At 40.7% G+C, this 20,320-nt stretch overlaps 1 long non-coding RNA gene across 12 annotated transcripts in view; it reads left to right on the forward strand.

Moving 5' to 3' along the window:
• The window catches only part of Gm14064, a 59,011-nt gene that overhangs the window by 14,795 nt on the left and 23,896 nt on the right, over positions 1 to 20,320 (forward strand). For 4 of the 12 annotated variants that reach the window (XR_866773.2, XR_866775.2, XR_866774.2 and 1 more), the window contains 2 exons: positions 9,463 to 9,835; positions 14,637 to 14,790. This is a non-coding gene — a long non-coding RNA (predicted gene 14064). Of the gene's footprint in view, positions 1 to 9,462; positions 9,836 to 14,619; positions 14,791 to 20,320 lie in introns of all 12 variants that reach the window. The other 8 variants (XR_375023.3, XR_003953910.1, XR_003953912.1 and 5 more) reach the window with 3 other exon arrangements.

Raw genomic sequence — 20,320 nt, forward strand, 5'->3', positions numbered from 1 at the left:
CTGTACTTCGTTTTTTATTGGTTTATTTGGTTTGTTGCTGTCTATCTTTATATATTTTAGATATTAGCATCTGTCAGGTGCTACCTACACTTATTATGTCTCTTGCTCAATCTATGGACTGTTGCTTAGAGCTTGATCTTAACAAAATTATTAAATGCTCTTTTTTTGTTGTTCAAAATATTCATAGATTTCTGTTAATGTGTAGCTCTTTGGTGTGTAGAGGCATTTTGTGTTTAAAGGCAAGGCAAATTTGGCCTTCATTTCTCTGTATGCCAGAATTGAACCATTGTTAGTTCAACCAATATTGTGAGGAATAGTATGTGCTTTAAAGAAGTAAGTAAGTTGTCATTTGTGATAGAATGTAATAAGCAGGTTTGATACCTCATTTTAGTACCCCTATATTGGAAAATCTGAAGGGTGGGTTGAAAACTTAAATGGTGTCGTGCAGGGGTTCTCAATCTGTGGGTTGTGACCTCTTTGGGGATTATGTATCTGATATTCTGCATATCAAATACTTACATTAAGGTTCATAACAGTAGCAAAATTACAGTTACAAAATAACAACAAAACAATTTTAGGGCTGCGAGAGACCACAACATGAGGAACAGTATTAAAGGATTGTATCATTAGGAAGGTGGAGAGCTATTGGTCTATGGTCACGTCTACTTGATTAATGAATATTCAAAGGCTGGCTAATTCTTAGCTGGTTTACTTTAGATTTATTCTACGCATCTTCCCACTTTTAAAAATATAGCTTTGCATTGTGCATGGTAGTTGTAGTGTCTGAAGATTAAAGCATAGTGAGTCCCTCTTCATTCTTCATAGACAAGTTTTGATCCTTTGTTCCATTCCAGTACCCCATGGATCCAATTAAATCACATAGATGACCCAAAATAAAACTAACTTTATTGTATAGTGGATGGTGAGGAGTATTGTACAATTTACCACATATTCAAATTTTTAGTATTTCTGTATGAATGATATATTATATATCTATATCTATCTATCTATATCTATATATGTATATATATATATATGCATTAACTGGGGAGCATTAAACCATAAAGCCTCTCTAGTGATACACCTCCTCCAACAAGGCCACAGTTCCACCAACAGTGGACCAAGATCCTATGGGCCATTCCCATTCAAAGTACTATATAAAAATTGCAAAAGAACACAGTAGCTTAGAAAGGCACCATTTGGTTTCCATAAGTACTTCAGAGTGGGCTTCTGGATTGTTGACTTCAAGTGGCTTATCTGGATATAATTTTAGAGTATATTCATAAAGCCCATCTCTAGTTAAAGATTTAATGCTGTGATAAAACACCACAGGCAAGAACACCCTGGTAAGGAGAAAAGGGTTTGTTTTATCCAACACTTAACGTGTAACAGTCTGGGTACTCAAGGAGGGCAGCAACTCAAGTACAGCAGGAACTCAAGCACTGCAGGAACCTGGAGGCAGGAACTGAAGCTGAGACCACAGAGGAGCACTGCTTACTGGCTTGTTCCTCATGGCCTGCTTAGCCTGTTTTGTTTTTTGTTTTTGTTTGTTTCTTTGTTTTGTTTTGTTTTTGTTTGTTTGTGTTTTTTTTAATTTTTTATTAGGTATTTAGCTCATTTACATTTCCAATGCTATACCAAAAGTCCCCCATACCCACCCACCCCCACTCCCCTACCCACCCACTCCCCCTTTTTGGCCCTGGCGTTCCCCTGTACTGGGGCATATAAATTTTGCGTGTCCAATGGGCCTCTATTTCCAGTGATGGCCGACTAGGCCATCTTTTGATACATATGCAGCTAGAGTCAAGAGCTCCGGGGTACTGGTTAGTTCATAATGTTGTTCCACCTATAGGGTTGCAGATCCCTTTAGCTCCTTGGGTACTTTCTCTAGCTCCTCCATTGGGAGCCCTGTGATCCATCCATTAGCTGACTGTGAGCATCCACTTCTGTGTTTGCTAGGCCCCAGCATAGTCTCACAAGAGACAGCTACATCTGGGTCCTTTCGATAAAATCTTGCTAGTGTATGCAATGGTGTCAGCGTTTGGATGCTGATTATGGGGTGGATCCCTGGATATGGCAGTCTCTACATGGTCCATCCTTTCATCTCAGCTCCAAACTTTGTCTCTGTAACTCCTTCCATGGGTGTTTTGTTCCCACTTCTAAGGAGGGGCATAGTGTCCATACTTCAGTTTTTTTTTTTTAACCTGGGACTACATGCTTAGGAACAGCAAGGCCCACAGCACGTGTGCCTTCCTATATCAATTATCAATCAAGTGAACATGCCTCAGGCTAGCCCCCAGGCCAGTCTGGTGGGAGTATTTTCTTAATCTCTTCCAAAATGACTCCAGCTTTTGTGAAGTAGACATAATACTAGTCAGCATAGCACATATTTCATTAATCAGCTTATCTGAATTTTAAGAGGCTTCATCTAACTGAGTTCTAATTCATAAAGACACTATCAACACATTGCTTTTGTGAGTGAACTCCAAAATGTCTGCAGTCCCTCCTCTTTCAGGATGTGTTCTCTTTTATTAGGTGTCCACAGACCATCAGTAGAGCCAAAGTCTGATCCCAGCTCCTGAGTCTTAGAAGGCCTCATGCCTTGTTTTATCCAGTGAAACTCGGTAGGTGTAGTGCTGTGTAAATTCTGCACCTTGTGACCTAGACGCCTTATGCACTGTTTTTCTTGGAGTAAAGTAACAGTCTGGTTTTGTTTGTAGAAGATAAGAAATCAAGTGGAGGAGAAATACAAATTACCATCTAAGTAAGTGTGATAGTTTGTATATGCTTGACCCAGGGAGTGGCACTATTAGGAGGTGAGGCCTTTTTGGAGTAGGTGTGTCACTGTGGGTGTGGTCTTAAGACCCTCACCCTAACAGCCTGGAAGTCAGCATTCTGCTAGCAGCCTTCAAATGAAGACAGAAGTTCCTACCAGCGACTGGGGTATTGCTGTGATAGGCCTGACTTTGCTTTTGTTTGGAAGAATGTAGATTTGGGAACTTTGGATTTGAAAAGCAGTGGAACGCTATAAATGGAGCTTAATGGACTATCCTTGTAGGAATATGGAAGACTTTGTTACTGAGAGTGATTTAAATTGTAGCTGGCCCAAGAGGTTTCAATGGAGAATTTCAATATGTGGCCTAGAGACTATTTTTGTGTTATTTTGGAGAAGAAGGTGGCTATTTTTTTGCCCTTGAAGAGTCTTCCTGAAGCTAAAGTGAAGGGCCTCAGATTAGTTGCATTGACAAACAAAGTATCAGAAACTACCGTCATAGACTTTGTTCTTTGGTTAGTCTCATGAAGAGCATTTTGAACAAGTGTAGCATTTTGTAGCAAGTTTAGAAAGGAAAAATATAAAATATATGGTTCAAATATTAAAGGGGCACCAGGAAGTAAATTGGAACCAAATCCTGTGTTCTAGGAGATAGCAGATTAAGGGAGTGGGACTTTGAGGCAAGATCCTACCCAGTTAAATTTAGATCCAGGCACGGTGGTACATACCTTTAATCCCAAGAGATAAAACCAAGCAGATCTGTGAATTAAAGGCCAACCAGGAACAGAGCAAGTTCCAGATGAAGTAAGGCTTACATCCAGGTGTGGTGGTACATACCTTTAATTCCAGGAGACAGGCATGCAAATCTCTTATTTCAAGGTCAGTCTACAGAGCAAGATTCAGGTCAGGCAAGCTTAGGCAGTGAAGGAGTTGGAAAGCAGAAAGCTAATGTATTGTCATAGAATAATGGGCCATGTTCCAGCTCCTGCAAGTTGCATAACCCAGCAGCTTCAGCCATTTGGCTCTGGCTTTAGAGTCAAGAATAGAGGGTGTTACTGGGACAATTGATGCTGGTTAGTTGGAACTAAGAAATTAGCGGTGATAAAGAAGAGATCTGCATCACTGAGGTGAAGTCTTCTGGGAAGTGTTTTCTGAGAGCACAAAGAAGCTGTGTTCCAGAGATAGTCAAGTTTGTACCTTGTGCTGCAGCTGTACTTGGTAATGTGTAAGAGTCACCCAGATAGTACTGGTTTTGAAGGCATGACAGGGTCATGACGAGCAGCTGAGGTTTGGCACTACGAGAGGCCATGGAAGGCCATTGGTAAAACTGCAGCTGATAGACCTAGTGGGGAAGCCCCCACCCAATTCCCGATTCGGTGTGCACCCAAAAAAATCACGAAGGACCATCTTGATATAAATACGTGAGGTCGTTTAATTACGGAGCTCTGGACTGACATGCATCCCACACAGGAGATAACAGATGTCGGCCACGAGGCTTGGAAGTTAGGGGTTTTTATAGAAAAGGGGTGGGACTGGGGGAGGAATTGGCTTGGTTTCATATGATTGGTTCATTTAAACATCAGCAGACTGTTAACATTTAACTTAGGTCAGAAGGGCAGGAGATAGGGAGGCACCGGGCCATTCCGGCATGTCATTCTCTTTATCTTTATGGCTAAGCAGCCTCAGGAATGTCTTAATGACAGGCCTGCCCGGGCATGTTCTGGCCTGTTCTGCTATGTTCTCAGCCTGAGGTTTCAAAGCTCACAAACAACTCTTTGGGCTATTTGACATAAATTACATGAATCACAGGTCTCAAGTTTTATTTCCTTTCACAGCCTCAGTTGTAGTTTAAGCCCCAGGACTGAAGGAGTCATGCAAAGGATTTGAGGCTTGGCACTATGAGAAGAGCCTATGAGAGGCTACTGGTGAAGCCTAGTTGCGGTGGAAGACCCCAGCTTATTGGAGATGCCATAACCATGGGATGATCAATAAGAACAGCAGCCGCAGTGGAGTGAATCAACCTGAGCTTAGAGTGCTACAGAGGGCAGATCTAGAGAAGTGATGCCAGCCCTTAGGAGTAGCCAAGAAGATCATGTGGAATCTCAGACATTGAAACAGGAAGCTGTAACATGGAAATTGCCTTGGAGACCCAATGATGTTAAAGATGCCAGAGCCCTTGGATACCTGCCGAGGAAAGCTGCTAACAGGGAGCAGGGCCAGCCCAGGAAATGAAGTCTGCTGCACCTTGCTTGCCTAGATTCCATCATGCTCCTACCTTGATGATAATGGACATGAATCTCTGAACCTGTAAGGCAACCACAAATATATGTTGTTATTTATAAGACTTGCCTTGGTCATGGTGTTTACTGTTCACAGCAGTAAAACCCTAACTAAGACAGTAAGCATCAGCCAACTGCTGGTAAATAGCCATTTCAGAATCTTCCTCCTCCACCTACACAAGGAAGTCCAGATAGGCACAAGACTGACTATCATCTCCATCAGCCAAGCCTGCTGGGGCTGCAAGAACTGCTCAGCTACAAGTCACCCGAGGCCTTATAAGATCCAGATGACCTTGTACCTCTGCATGTGCCCTGGTGTGTTTTGGCAGATGAGTAAATAAAATCTTTGTCAGAAAATTCTGCCACATTTTTTGCCATAGCATATATAAAAGTCTTGGCTCACTGCCCTCTTCCTCTGAGTGTAACATATCCATGTGTTCAATACACCCCTGCTTTCCAATGCAAATATATGTGCCATGAAATGTGTATGTCTCTATGGTCAATGTTGCATGAGCAACACATCACAACATGCTATGTTTACCTGCATCATTAGTTGTGGGACCTTAATAAAAACAACTTAAACCCTCCAAGCCTTGGCTTTTCCCTCAGAACAATGTGACAAATAAGACCCAGTTGGCCAAACTAACCTGCAGCTGAGGTTACTATTATCAACGTTGAGAATCTATGTGAGGATTTAAAATTGGCCTCAAAATTTTGACCCTTCTTTCTCTGAGAAATGTAGGCTGTGTCCCTGTCCTTTTGTATCTGGACAGACACTGACTGTGATCAAAGAGTCCCAGGCCCATGTGGTAGGAAACTGGTCGCTTCAGGGCCCCGTCTGCAGACTACTGTAAATCTCATTTTCCGCGCCTCTACCTGGCAGCTGACGACTCTAATGGCCATGTTAAAGAGAAGACCTAGGGAGACCCTAACCCAGACACAGAGTCCAAGCTAAGCTCAGCCTTCCAACTTCTCTGGTGTCTCTGGCATAGCAATAGAACTTCCTAATAAATTTAGCTGCCTACTAATGTATGAGTGACCCCAGGCAGTGTCACACAGTGCTGATAGTCTAACAGAGAATCATTACTCGAATGCCTGCCTACTGTCACTAGACTCTGTAAAATGTCTATTGTTCAGTCCTTCCACTTTAGGGCAGTTTGCTAAGTAGTCATAGATAAGGAGAATAATTTACCGCAAGACAGGCCCTCGGGATGCATGGTAACTCTAGACTATGGGGATTCCCAGGATGCAGGACTTTTCAGTGCTCAAACCTGGAAAGTCCCGGGTAAAAGTGGAGGAGTTGAGATTGCTCAATTCATGCCAGAGATTACCTTTGTTGTTATGTACTCAAGCAAAAATCCAACAACTTCTTTGTGATTATTTCTTACAAAACTGTCTTCAGGCCAGCAGACTCCACACTGCTGCAGGAGGTGAAAGTGTTTACAGGTAGTTGGATGACCTACAGGATGGCAGCGCCATATGTATAGAGAATATTGTATTGAAGGTAGTTCTGATTGATTTCCCCATCTAGAAGAAAACTGGTTTGTCAGATAACGACTTTGCTTAACCTTCTTTCACATGAATTGGGGTGTGTGGGGGTGGGGCAGCAGCAGGACACCTGATGGCATTTCAAACATGCTTCAACAAATATTTTGATTACCATATATTAATAAATATTGCCCTTTACCTTCTTAAAATGGCACCTGCTCAAATGTAATTTGGGAGAGACTTTTCAAGTGTATACAATAGCTACCTTAAGAATTTTCTAGGGGCTGGTGAGATGGCTCAGCAGGCAAGAGCACCCGACTGCTCTTCCGAAGGTCCGGAGTTCAAATCCCAGCAACCACATGGTGGCTCACAACCATCTGTTACGAGATCTGACTCCCTCTTCTGGAGTGTCTGAAGACAGCTACAGTGTACTTACATATAATAAATAATAAATCTTTAAAAAAAAAAGAATTTTCTAAACACAACTTATAGATTGAATCATACTGTCAACTAATTTTGACTATGATTTTCATAATTGCAAAAATGATGCTTCATTAAGACTTTTGAAAACAAACAGAAACACAACATGAAAGGGGTTTTAATAGAATTCAGACATTTTCTATTTCCCTGATATTTTCAGATGCATATACAAACCAGTGTATAGGGAATCTAGAATTTGATTTATCAAGAAGATCCAGAGATTTCATACTCTGAGATGATAGATAAATAGACTAATGTTAGGCAAAATCTAAGGAGGGTAAAGGACACTAGCAGCATTCCTCCTTGCAGTTTAAATTTCTCTAGAGCAGTGGCTCTCAACTTTCCTAATGCTCTGACACTTTAATACAGTTGCTCATGATGTGGTGACCCACCTACCACCATAAAATTATTTCATTGCAACTTCATAACTGTAATTTTGCTTATGTTATGCATTTTAATGTAAGTATCTGTATTTTCTGATGGTCTTAGGTTATCCTTGTGTAAGGATTGCCAAAGGAGTTGCAGCCCATAGGTTAGGGACCATTGCTCTAGAGGTAAGACATGGGCTCCTGAGTTACATGCTGGTGTCTCATAGGGAAAGACCAAGGTTTATCATCCAGCGATCCATGATAAAACAGAGTCTCCTCATGGAGACTGTCATACTACCCAGTGCCCAGGGCTGCAGGGTTCAGAGGAAATCCATTTTCATAAAATTATGAGGCTAAGACACACACATGGTTTTTTTTAGAACTCTTTTAACTAGTGCCATTAAATTTATTCCCATTTGAATTTATTCCCATTGAGAGAGTTATACATCATCTACCTATCTAGCTATTAATCTATCTATCTAATAGCATATATATCATAACGTACACACACATATATATATGCATAGTCTACATTTTATAAATTGTTTATAATAAAATAAAATTTGTCAGGACAAAGTTTGTCATTGAAAAGTTGTTTGTTTTTATTAGGAATGGATTTAGTTGATGTTAAGTATTCATTTGAGATATATTTGTTTATTTTAAAGCTTTGCTTCTGTTTTAGTTTATGTACATATGTGTATGTATGCGGTGTATTTGTGGGAGGGTAGGTGGGTGCAGAAGTCAGAAGGTACCCGAGTCCCTGGAGCTGCTTTGCAGGAAGTTGTGAGCTAACTGAGATGGGTGAGCCATTCAATCCAGACTCAGGTCTTCTGGAAGAGCTGCAAGCGCTCTCAACTGTGAAGACATCTTCTTAACACCAGAGTTGAGATTTATATACTCTTTCATTTGCATATTGATGTCCTATGCTTGTGTTTTGTGATTTGTGTACATGTTCTCCCAGCTGGTGTGTTGTGGTGTGTGCTGGGTCCTGGGTCACTTCTGTCTGGCCCACCCCCCACACTTTGCCAAAGTACACTTTCAACACTAGTTGTCCCTTATGCTAGGTGATGAGAGAATTTAGGACAGTGGAGAACTAACTGATAAGACTTTCCAAGTGTGAAGTGATTTTGCAGTCGAGGCCTCAGTTCCCATATGAGAAGGCATGGCTTATGTTTTTAAACTAAATAGAAATGCCTGTCACAGGCGGTTTAGGTTTTTTCCTATTTAATTCTATGTTTTCAAATCACGCTTTTCTGACCAGTGTAATTATAATGATGACATTTAGAGAAATGAGTCACACCTGCCCTCAGCCAGTTCTGCCAGCCCCGATGTGCTGGCCTGGACCTCATTTCCTCCCTCCAGCACAGTGTGCTCTGCTAGATCACAGATTCCTTCCTTATGGGCCTTGCCTGTTTTGGTCAGTACAGTATGGGCCTTTGAGACAGAGTAGTCCCCTGTCCAGATGAATCCTGCAGAAGGAGTTTGTGAGCCTCAAACCCTGTCTGGGTCACGGCTGCATATAAACACCTCCCTGTGTTCCCAAGAAATCTCAGGCAGGGTCTGCTAGACCCAGGGGATTTGGAAACTTAGCCTGTGAGGGCTTGCTAGAGACAGTAGGCTTTCCCACCTGGGCTCCCCACCCTGGGATGGTGGGGCCTTAGGGTGCGTGTACATTTCAGACACCGAAAAGAGATCAGTTCCTTTGCTGAAAGGCAAGCCTGGGGCAGTGTTTGACAGAGCTGGGGACACCAGGAGGGACAATTACCACGTAAGTGGTTCTCACGCTGTGCCTGGCACTGGGTGCCAGCTTGCACATTAACTCCTTTGACGGCACTTTCGTCAGTTCACTCAACATTCTCAAGGGATGGCTTTGTCAATTGTTTGGCTGGCTGCTATGTTGACAGTCGATAGCCCCTGGATGCCAGTTTAGCCTGTCTAATAAGAAAGAGGCCAGCGTGAAATTCTAGACTCAACTGCGGGCGCAGTATAGGGTGGCTCCGGCTCTTTTCTCTCCCCTTTTCCTCTCTCCTGAATGCCAGTGACTCTTATCAGTTCACCTCTTTCCTCCTCCCAGGCTTTGGAGACAGGGTGCTGCCTGAGCTGCTTCTGGGCAGGGCTGTGCAACCTTGGAAGAGTGTGGCATCCTTCGTGGAAGCAGACCCCGGATGCTAAGCCTGAGTGTAAGCACATACTCTCCTAAAGTGTTAAGAAGATTGGAGACAAATGCCCATGTTTAAGAAGTTCTCTGTGTCAATCCCAGAGAGCAGCAATGATGGAGTGGTCAGCAGTGGGGCTCTGACTACACCAGCCACACCCAAAAGCGTATATCCTAGAACCATGCTGTTGGTGAGCAGTGCCCAGACTGGAAGTTGGAAAGGAATCCTTCAGATCCTGTAGGAAGCAAGAGCAACCAGGAAGGCTCACTCTCAGCCTGGCTGTAATTCCAGGTGGAAACCCATTTCTTTCCGATCCTAGTTATCTTTCCGGATTCCTTAAACTACAAATTCTCAGAACAAGTTATAATGTAAAACCTACAGACTGGATTTGCATTTTGGTTGCCACACTAAGCGTCATTTTGCAGCATATTAAGTGAAACCATTGGGGAGAAATTTTTCTTTAATTCGTAGTCATGCTAACCCAAATCAATGTACTTGATATTTGAGTCAGTTTTAGCTTATTCATTTAAAAATGGTTTCCTTGTCTCAAAATCAAATAGAGTGACTCCCCATGCTTCTGTTCAAGAAAATAATTTCATTTCTTGATTCATAACCTTTTGTTTTTCATTTTGGTTTGTATGTTATTGTTAATGATGCCCAATCTTGATTTGAGGCAATGTCTGGCTATGTAGCCCTGATGATGTGGAATTTGCTAGGTGAACTGACTGGCCTTGTGGCAACCTCCTGTTTATGTTCCCTAAGTGTAGGAGTTACAAATATATGCCAACATACCTAGTCTGAAAGAGTTTCTTAAGTTCTATCTAATCATGTCTTCAGAAAGATAAGGGAAATTAATAGATGTATTTACATATATCACTAATATTTCAGGGTTTATCAGTCTTCTAGTCTAGTTAATCAGTTCTGACTTATGCATAATTTTTATTACCTTAAAGAACTCAAGGTGCTAATATATGCAGCTGATAAATACAGAAAATTAGAGGTGTGTGGGTAATTCGAGAATTTAAATGAATTAATTTTTTTTTTAATAATTGACTCCATTTGTGCTGTGTGTGTGTGTGTGTGTGTGTGTGTGTGTGTGTGTGTGTGTGTTTACAGTGCTGGGCCACTCACTCTAGTATGGGGACATATCCTCAGCCTTTAACTGGTCTTTTTTAAGTCCCCCTATCATGCTCTTTTGGGGACAGTGGGGGTACTAATCCACAAGCTGGAGGAGCAGCGATGGCCATCTGATATTAAGGGGAAGAACATTTTGAAATACATTTGCTGATCACTGCCACTGGCTTTGCAGAACCTAACAAGCTCCTCACTGATAGCATCGGTGGGATTAAGTCCCTCTTTTTGTACCAAAGGCTTTTTCACAGTTCAGTAACCGTTCCCATTGCTCCTATACTTTCCCACTCCACTTTCCCCATGCAGAGTGGGCCTTCACTAGAGAAGCTTAATTTCTAATAAAAACACTTTTATCTTTTCTTATTATGTTTTATCACCTCTTTCTAAATGTTCGTAAGCCATAATCATTATATTAGTGTCTGAGCGGGAAAAGGGCTCTTGGCTTTGGAGTTGAGTTTCTGAGATCTGAAGAACAAGCTGGCTTGCTGCTGCCCTAGAGTTTCCACCCACTTTCCTCTCAGTGTGAATCAAGAGGCAGTCAGGGGCTTGACATATGAACCAGAAACAAACAGCAAAGGACAGGAATCAGGAGCTCTACTGTGACTGCAACAGAAACTATTGTTTAAGGCACTTCCTGGGAATTATTTAGGGATTATGGTGTCAAAACTGCTTAATCTGTAGGAAATAAATCAAGGCCTTCAACTCACATCAGCAAATATGTATTAAGTGCTTATTCTGTGCCCAGGACTGAGTCAAGCACTGTACAAAAAGAACAACAAAACAAAACACCAGCAAAATATAAATTAATTGCTTTATAAGCAAAAGTGTCCGAGTGTTCTACTGAAAGCAGCAAAAGGTGGGTGGTACGCATGTTTGGTCTTTTCATTTTGTGAGATACAGAAGTGGATGCTCACAGTCAGCTATTGGATGGATCACAGGGCCCCCAATGGAGGAGCTAGAGAAAGTACCCAAGGAGCTAAAGGGATCTGCAACCTTATAGGTGGAACAACAATATGAACTAACCAATACCCCCCGGAGCTCGTGTCTCTAACTGCATATGTAGCAGAAGATGACCTAGTTGGCCATCAGTGGAAAGAGAGGCCCATTGGTCGTGCAAACTTTATATGCCTCAGTACAGGGGAATGCCAGGGCCAAGAAGTGGGAGGGGGAGGGGAGGGGGGAAGGGTTTGGGGGACTTTTGGGGTAGCATTGGAAATGTAAATGAAGAAAATACCTAATTAAAAAGATAATGAAAATATGTATATAAATGGTGCTATCCTATGGATTTGTGAGGCAAAATAAATCCTTATTCATTTAAATTTAAAAAAAAAAAGAGTTTTGAATCTCTCTTTAGCTAACCCCCTTAAACAAATTTACTTGTCCTAATTATTTTGTTTTAAGGACTCTGATGGTTTTGAAACCTAAGGAAGAGTCCTTGAAAATAAATATCTACCAGAGCCAGAGCGGGTGGAAGGGGTTAGGGGAAGAAGGAGGAGGAGGAGGAGAAGAAGAAGAAGGAAAAAGATGGGGAGGAAGCTAAAATATTAGAGGAGGGAGAAGTGTTGGAAGGGGAGAGGAAGGGGAGGAAGGGAAGGGAAGAGGAGGAGGGAGGGGAGAACGAGAGACAGGCTGTGAGGCTCTCAGAACTTTTACAGCAGTTAGGAAGACATAGGAGGCATGGATGGGAACGTAAACTACATGGGCTGCATTCGGAAGCACTTATTACACCAGGATACAAAAATAGATTAAGATCTGATGAAGACTTTGGAGTCTCTAATATTTAGGAAAAGTTTCCTCATGTTTGGTTTGACTTTTCTTATTTTACAAAATCAAAAGACCCCTAAGTTTTTCATTAAATTTCCCAGGTAGCTCTCAGGTTTCTAGACCGTCTCCCACAGCCCTTTCTAAGACAAATTCAACTAAGCTTGTTGTTTTAAAGGTTTCTAATCTCAGGAGACCCACATAGTCAACTTTGCTCATTTCCTGTGCCAATTAGCAGACAAGGGTGGTTGTCTCCCTACTGTTAGCACAAGGAATTCCAGGGACTGACCCTTTCAAATTTGACTCCCCAGCCCCTGGGAAAAGCAGTACTGGCTTTGGAGAGAGACAGGAAGTTGAGGCTCTGTATCCAGGAGCCTGGGAAGCAGAAGGGCATTTACAGGCCTAGGGTGGAAACTGAAGGATGAAGATGCTTCCCTTTCTCATCGGAGTTTCATTCTGTACTGAAGCAGTGTCTGAGACTACAGTAACAGCAAACTCGCTTTGCTTTGTTGGAATCAAGGAGACTCCCCAGCCCAATAAGCACTTGTGCCCAAAGGATCAGAGAATCTGGATCCCAGAGTTCACATGAAGGAAACACAAGCTTTGAATGTTGAATTGGCAGACCTGGAGCAGAGAATGGTGATAAACTGAGGGGCCCAGATTCTCACAGAGGCCTGAACCAAAAATGCACAGCTGTTCTCACTTCCTCAGAAACAGTGGGAGCTTGAACAGAATGAGGGAAGGGATGCTGAAAGAAAGTGAGGGGACAGCTAATGCAGCCAAGGTGTGATGGGTAAACTGGAATGGCTGAATCCAATGTCCTGAAAACAAAACAAAACAAAACAAAAACCTCTCTAAAACCTTCCTTGGAACAATTAGTAGAGTTCTCTGAAACTACCCATTCTACAGAGCTACTTCTGTAGACTACTAGTCACATTCTCCCATTATCTATTGATAATAGTTCTGTCTAATACACTGGCTGTCTGTTACAAATCATAGTAGTTTAAAGCAAACACCATTTATGATTTCTCCTCTCTGTAGGTGGCCTTGGGAGTTTTGTTGCTTTGGGCTTAACACCTGAGGTCTTCAGGTAAAGAGCTCCTCTTTTAGGGAAGGTCTCATCTCTACTCCACATGATCTCTTTACCTTTAGGAGTCTAGCTAGAACTTGCTCTCATGGTGATCTAGAGGTCCAAGTGTTGATATTGCATTGCAAGTTCCAAACAAGTATACTATTCCTTTCTATCACTGTTCACAAAGGCTATTGAGGTTCAACAGGCCTGAGTTCAGAGCCTACCACATGATAGGAGTAGTGACAGTCACATTACAAAATGGAGAATCCAGGGAGATTGCAATATTGAGCCACTTTGCAATCAGTCTATTGCAACCAACCTTAGTGGGTTTGTTGACATATGGACTCCTGATACAGACTGTCCTTTGTTTGAACTCCTCTAGAAATTGTGAATGAGAGAACTATGTCTTCAAGGAATTAGCTATGTTATGAGGATATCAACTTAATAAGGTTAAACAACATATGAATCCTATCTTTTGTTTGAGTACTGAAAAGCAACACTTGCAAACCTTGGATGTTTTGCTTGCAGAAATAGTTTACATTACACTTATCAACATGACTTTCATTTCAACTTAAAACCAGTGTGGTGTTTAGGTTCTGAGTCCTGCATTCCCATCCTGCTGAACTATTGATTCATCAACATCTGCTACTGGGTTGAGCATTTTCCTGGAGGACTTTAGCTATCTATAGATAATACAGAAAAAGTCCTTGGGATACATTTTGTCACAGTACAAGTGCATGTAATATTTTCAGGTTGACTATAGCTAAACTTCAGAGTCAAATAAGGAAAGTGGATTGATCCCTAGAGTAACAATAACTCTGCATCCCTTAGGTTTTAGCCCTTATCAGGGTACTGCCTTGAAGTATAGGGTAAATGTTTATACTTCAGGCAGTCCAGCCTGTAGCTACCGATCCATTTGTGATACCCGGGGTCCTTACTGTCCTCCAAAGGGCTAGAGGTTAAGGTTTTGTTACTGAATTTGGTATTTCTGGGACATGGTAAAACCTTTAAAATTGTGGCCCAGTATGAGAAAGAGAAGTTATTGGTAGTATGTTTCTGGTGTGGACATTGGGGCTATGTTCTTTTTCTCTCTTTCTGCTTAACCTCTCAGATGCCATGCTTACACAGGTCTCTTCTGTCACCATCTCCCTTTCCGTGATACATTGAGCCAGCCAACTCTTGCACCACAATCTACTGTAATAGTCACAGACCCAAAGCAACAGAGAAAAGTCACCATGAACTACAGCTTCTGAAATCATGGGGCAGGATAAACTTTATCTCGGTAAGTCTGTTGTCTCAGTATTTTGTTGTAGTCGTTTGTATAGATTGAATGGGACGTGTTCCTCTCAGGCTCATTTAGTTGGATTTTTGATTTCCAGCTGAAACTTCGAGGTTGTGATGCTATAAACATGTTTGAAGGTAGGGACCCACTAAAGAAGTGAGTCATAGGAACTTAAGCCTTGTAATTTAGATCTCTACCCTAACATTGGCCCTGTCTTTCATTCCTACTGTTAGGGTGTGAACAAGCTCCTGTCATCATGTTTTCTCCAACATTGTGGACTGTATTCCCTCAAATACTGAACCAAAATAAATAAGTTCCCTTCTTAACTTACTCCCTCCAGGTAGTTATACCCTCTTAGGAAGATTTCTTATTTCAATTTATCCTTTTTTGTTAAGGCTCAAACCCCTACCCTAACTCACACTAAAACACAAAACTCCAATGGGCAAAGAGCCATGACCTTCCTGAAGATTTCTTGTAGCCTGTCCTAAATTCTTGAGGTATGGTACTATATGGCTAAAGTGCCTGACTAAAATATGGGAAGGAGAATGTATACAAAGAAAAGAAAATGTCTATCCCACATTGTCTTCCATGGCTTATATTTTTGGTGTGTATCTGATCTAGATCTTGTTCACATGTAACTAAGTGACTTTCTCCTTCCAAATTAGTGCTCAGAATGGAATAGAGTAGTCTCACTAAACATGGAAAGCTATCAAAGAGAAGGTCACAGGTGGTAATAATAGAGGTAATCTCATAACAAGATTCTTAAAAATATACCCCAGAGCTGTTAGATTCAGCAGTAGATACAAAATGTCTGCCTCAACTTAGCCCTTTGTCTGGCTTTAAGTACAAGCCAGCTGTTCATCAGCCTCAGGAAACAAGCTGAAGAATAACTAATTAGATGAAGATGTTTCAAGGTTGAACAAAAAGAAGATGGTATTTCGATGCACAGAGAGTTGGCTGCCTCTATCATAAATCTTTCTTCCTCTCTGTGTACCGCAACCATTTTCAGCAACTTCAGTGGAAGAGGAATTTCTGTAGCCACTCAAGAAGTTGTAATGTGTGGCTCTGACTCAATTGTCTGGAAATCTGTGAGGCAGACCTGGCTGGAGACATATGCTATGAGAAGCTCTCATGCATGGGGAGACTGTAACTCTCAAGCGTCTAGAAACTTGTCTTCTGAGAGTCTCCCATGTGTCAGGGACATACCACTAGGTAAACACCAGTAAACAAAACCATCTGTCTGTTGTCCTCAAGTACGTACAGTCTAGGGAAAGATCAAGACAGATGGTTGAACACTTGGCTTGAAACTTTCTGTGCTAAAATATCTTGATAGCTCATTACCATAGGATAGACATGAAGCCAAATATCGAAAGTCATCTGGAATATAGTTTCCTTTCCCCATAGAGGCACACATAACCTTAACTTTGTTCTTGTAACAGACAATTTACTTTTATATCTACCATTACTCTGTTGCTTTTCCATGTTATTTGGGGTAAAAGAACTTTTCATATAAAGTATTAGATAATGTTCTTCATAGGATGGGTACAACAATATGATGTCAATCTCAATGTCATTATCAATATTGGGGGTAAAAGAGTTGCCAAGAGGATGATTGTAGATTAAAGGAAGACACATAGCAGCTAATATTTATAGAAACAAATGAAGGCTTGAAACGAAATGAAGAGATGAAATAGAATATATAATACACACAGTGAAGTAGGGGATGTGCACTACACATCAGCAAATCAGCTACTACATTCTATTTAATTATCACTACAGGGGTTGTGGAATTATTATTGCCAAACATGCTCATTTTTTCTGGAACATACAATAACCCATATTTGATGTGCATGTCAATTTTTCAAGCCTTACAAGTTGTTGGTATTGGGGGATCGTGGGAACTGTAGATCACATAAGACATGCCATTGAGTTGAATGTGGCTTTGGTCAGTGAGCAGGAAGCTAGAAAAGGGGCCATGATTTTGCACGAGGAGAATGTGTCCACATCTTTGTTTTCATGTGAATGAAGACCAGTTGGGTATAATGTGAAACAGAAAGTCTCTCTCCAAAACTAAAAATTCAGAGAAAGCTGCTATAGTTCTACAGGTCTACAAGAATATGTTAAGAGAGAAGAATGACATCTTTGACACATGAATGTCATTATACACAATTCTTACCTCCTCTACCTTATGGTTTTCATTATATATATATATATATATATATATATATATATATATATATGTGTGTGTGTGTGTGTGTGTGTGCGCGCACGTGTGTGTCTGTGTGTGTCTGTGTGTGTGTGTCTGTGTGTGTCTGTGTGTCCATGTGTGTGTGTCTCTGTGTGTGTCTCTGTGTGTCTGTGTGTGTGTGTGTCTGTGTGTGTGTATGTGTGTGTGTGTGTGTACCTATACCTTGCTCTGTCTGAATGGATTGCCTCTATATCTTGGGTTGACAGATGTTTCTCATCAGCAGTGGCAATATTGACTGCAAGGAGAAGCCAGATTTCAAGCTGCTTCTAACTTGATTTCCCAAAGCAATAGATCTATTCAGTGATGCCTTTCTGGTTCAATTCAATGAAACTGCAGAAAATTTGCAAACTAAATCACTAAGAGGAGATGCTCATAGAAAGTATATTTTTCTTCCTTGGTTGCTGTGATTGAGAATATCTTCAGAACACCATACTCTGTATCCTCAATGTTTTCGGAACTAAGGGGCTGGGAGGACTTTGCTTTGCTAAGCATATACTATATATGTTTTAGAGCTCACTCATATTTGCTGCAATGAACTGTGCTTTAACACAGTTCTTTCCTGGTTGTCTAGGCTTGCTTCTTTGAGTTTTTCTGATTCCTTTACAACCAATTCCTAGTGAGCTCCCATCACCAACTTATCTGCAGTAGTCCCACTCTTACTCCTGTTTTCCCCACCTGGATGAAGTTTTCATCATCACAGAACCACTCGTTCTCACTGACTTCTGCTAAAGTCAGACATTCATACATTGCATTCTCAGAGAATGTAAGCTCGGGACCAGGGATAATCTTGCCACTTTTGTCCAATGGCTAAGACAGTGTGTGCTTGATACTCACGATAACTACCCACGGAGTGACTCATTGACTCATATGTCTCATAAACTATGGTGAAACATACATGCAAGATCCTGGCTGGATATTCACAAGCACCCACTTCCATATCATATAAGATTTTCAGTATGAACGATTGTATTGTTGTAATTATACTTTCCTGTGAACAGTTTTACATATACTTTTATGTATTTCCAATTTTTGAGTTTGATTTTTTTTTTTTGGTAAATGATGTAATGATCATTCTGATATGTACAAAACAAGCTAAAACATTTTTCTTTCTTTTTTTCTTTTTTATAAATTACTCAAAGTGCGTTTGTGCTATGAGAACATTTTCTTCAGGCTAACTTCAGGTTTAGTTGTGTATAGATGGGGTAACATTTTCTTTCAAAGATAAGTTGATCTAAAATTTGAAGAAGATATTTACGGGATTTGGTTTTTATTTGGTAAATAACAGGTTTAAATTTTGAAACAGCTTTTTATTTGTACGGATGGCCAACTTTTAATACTGGCATTATATATTTTCATAACAGTATTTTAATCATTCATTAGAGTGTCTTTCATATGAACTCATTCATATTTCTCTTTGGGATATATTGTAAGACACCTTCTTAAATCAAGCAGAAAACCTCACACCTCCTTACAACTTTCTAAAGTTGGAATTCCAAGTATCAGTTATTTTAGAGATGAACAGTATAAAAAGAAAATCAAGTATCAGTTCTTTAGTTCAACTCAAAAACAAACATTTTTGAGAGTCAATATTATATTCTAATATAATGCAAAGAGCAGCAACATGAAGAAAGAAACAATGTGAATTATTAGAGTTGAGAAAATACTTTAAATCTGGCTTGTGGCTACCCTGACAAGTGATATTGATGATTGGGTCTACTCTCCAATTACTCAAGAATCAACTAGGTACATTATCTTCAATGATTTCTTTTGTTGGGGATAAGAAATCTGCTGGGGCTGGAAATCTGTAGATATAATAGCCAATTCATTCCAGTAAGTGCATGGCCCAGTACCCCCTGAAATAAGCTCTGATCATTGTGACTAAAGACCATTAAATTCAAAAGATATTTACTCATTGCTGTCATTTTTCACAGCCACACTTGTTATTGATTCTTCCCTCTTGGCACACGAGTTCCCCATAGCTTCTGTATCAACATTTCACATTCGTGAAAGGCTTTATCTGAACTTAGGACTGGATCCTTTTCTCTACTTGCTGACTAGATTTTCTTTTCTTAATTCATAATCTCTCTAAAATATTTTAGTTGCATACTTCTCCTTAAATATCCATCACTATGATTTAGAGTCTGATCTTTAATTCCTGTACTTAAACTTTGAAATATCCATAATTATACAAGTTAACTTCAATGAAGTATCTTAAAGACCCAACACATCCTTCTTTTCCAAGATAACTTACAGCCTGGACATCTGAGCTCCTCATCCCAAACCATGCCTTTTATAACATTATGGAAATTATCCTTCATTTCATTGCTCCTCAATCTAACCACAATTTGGTTGTTTTTTTGTTTGTTTGTTTGTTTGTTTGTTTTTGTTTTTGCTAATAAATCTCAATATTGTATACTTCCAAATCTTTAATCACTGCTTCAACTTAAGCTATCATTTCACTATTTATGAAAAACCTGCACTCTTTCCAAGTAGGTCTCATTCCACCTACTCAGTCATTCTCCAGCTATGTCTCTCCAGTCTACTCCCTAAGAATGATTCAGAGTAGGTTCACCCCCATAAGTTTCAAATGCACATATGTCCTGTTGTATTCTGAGCACACATTATGCCCACCTCTTCTTTTCTCTACCTGTTCTCCACCCACATCTTAGACTTTGTAATACACTAACCAGGTTTGCTTCTCTTCCTTTGTACGAACAATACCTCTTAGTTTACTTTTCATGTTGCTATAACAGAATTATTGACAGAAACAAATTAAGGGAGAAAAGATTGATTCTGATTCCTGGTTTCCAAGGTTTGAGTATATCAGGTCATCATTGTTGTCCAAGAGGTTGAGCAATGGTACAAGAATATGACACCCATGTTTAGTACAAGTCCCCAGTCTAGGTTAATACTCGTTAGAAAAAAATCCCCATTGAGTCCTGAGAGTCTCTCACTTCCCAGGTCTCTGGTGCATTCTGTAGGGTATCCCTAAACTCCTATCCCCCAAGGTTACCTGCTTCCATTCTTTCTGCTGGCCCTCAGGGCTTCAGTCCTTTTCCCTCACACAATACCAGATCAGGTTCCCCTCTCCCCTCCAGTCTCTTCCCTCTCTATCCACTTTCCCTCCCAGGTCCTTTCCTCCTTCCCTACTTGTGATTGCTTTCTTCTCCCTTCCAAGTGGGACTGAGGCATCTTCATTTGGACACTTCAGCTAGTTGACCTTTTTGAGTTCTGTGGACTGTATGTATCTTGGGTATTCTGCCCTTGTTTGTTTTTGTTTGT

The sequence above is a fragment of the Mus musculus genome, chromosome 2 (genome assembly GCF_000001635.26).
Source record: "Mus musculus strain C57BL/6J chromosome 2, GRCm38.p6 C57BL/6J".
Classification (NCBI taxonomy): Eukaryota; Metazoa; Chordata; class Mammalia; order Rodentia; family Muridae; genus Mus; species Mus musculus.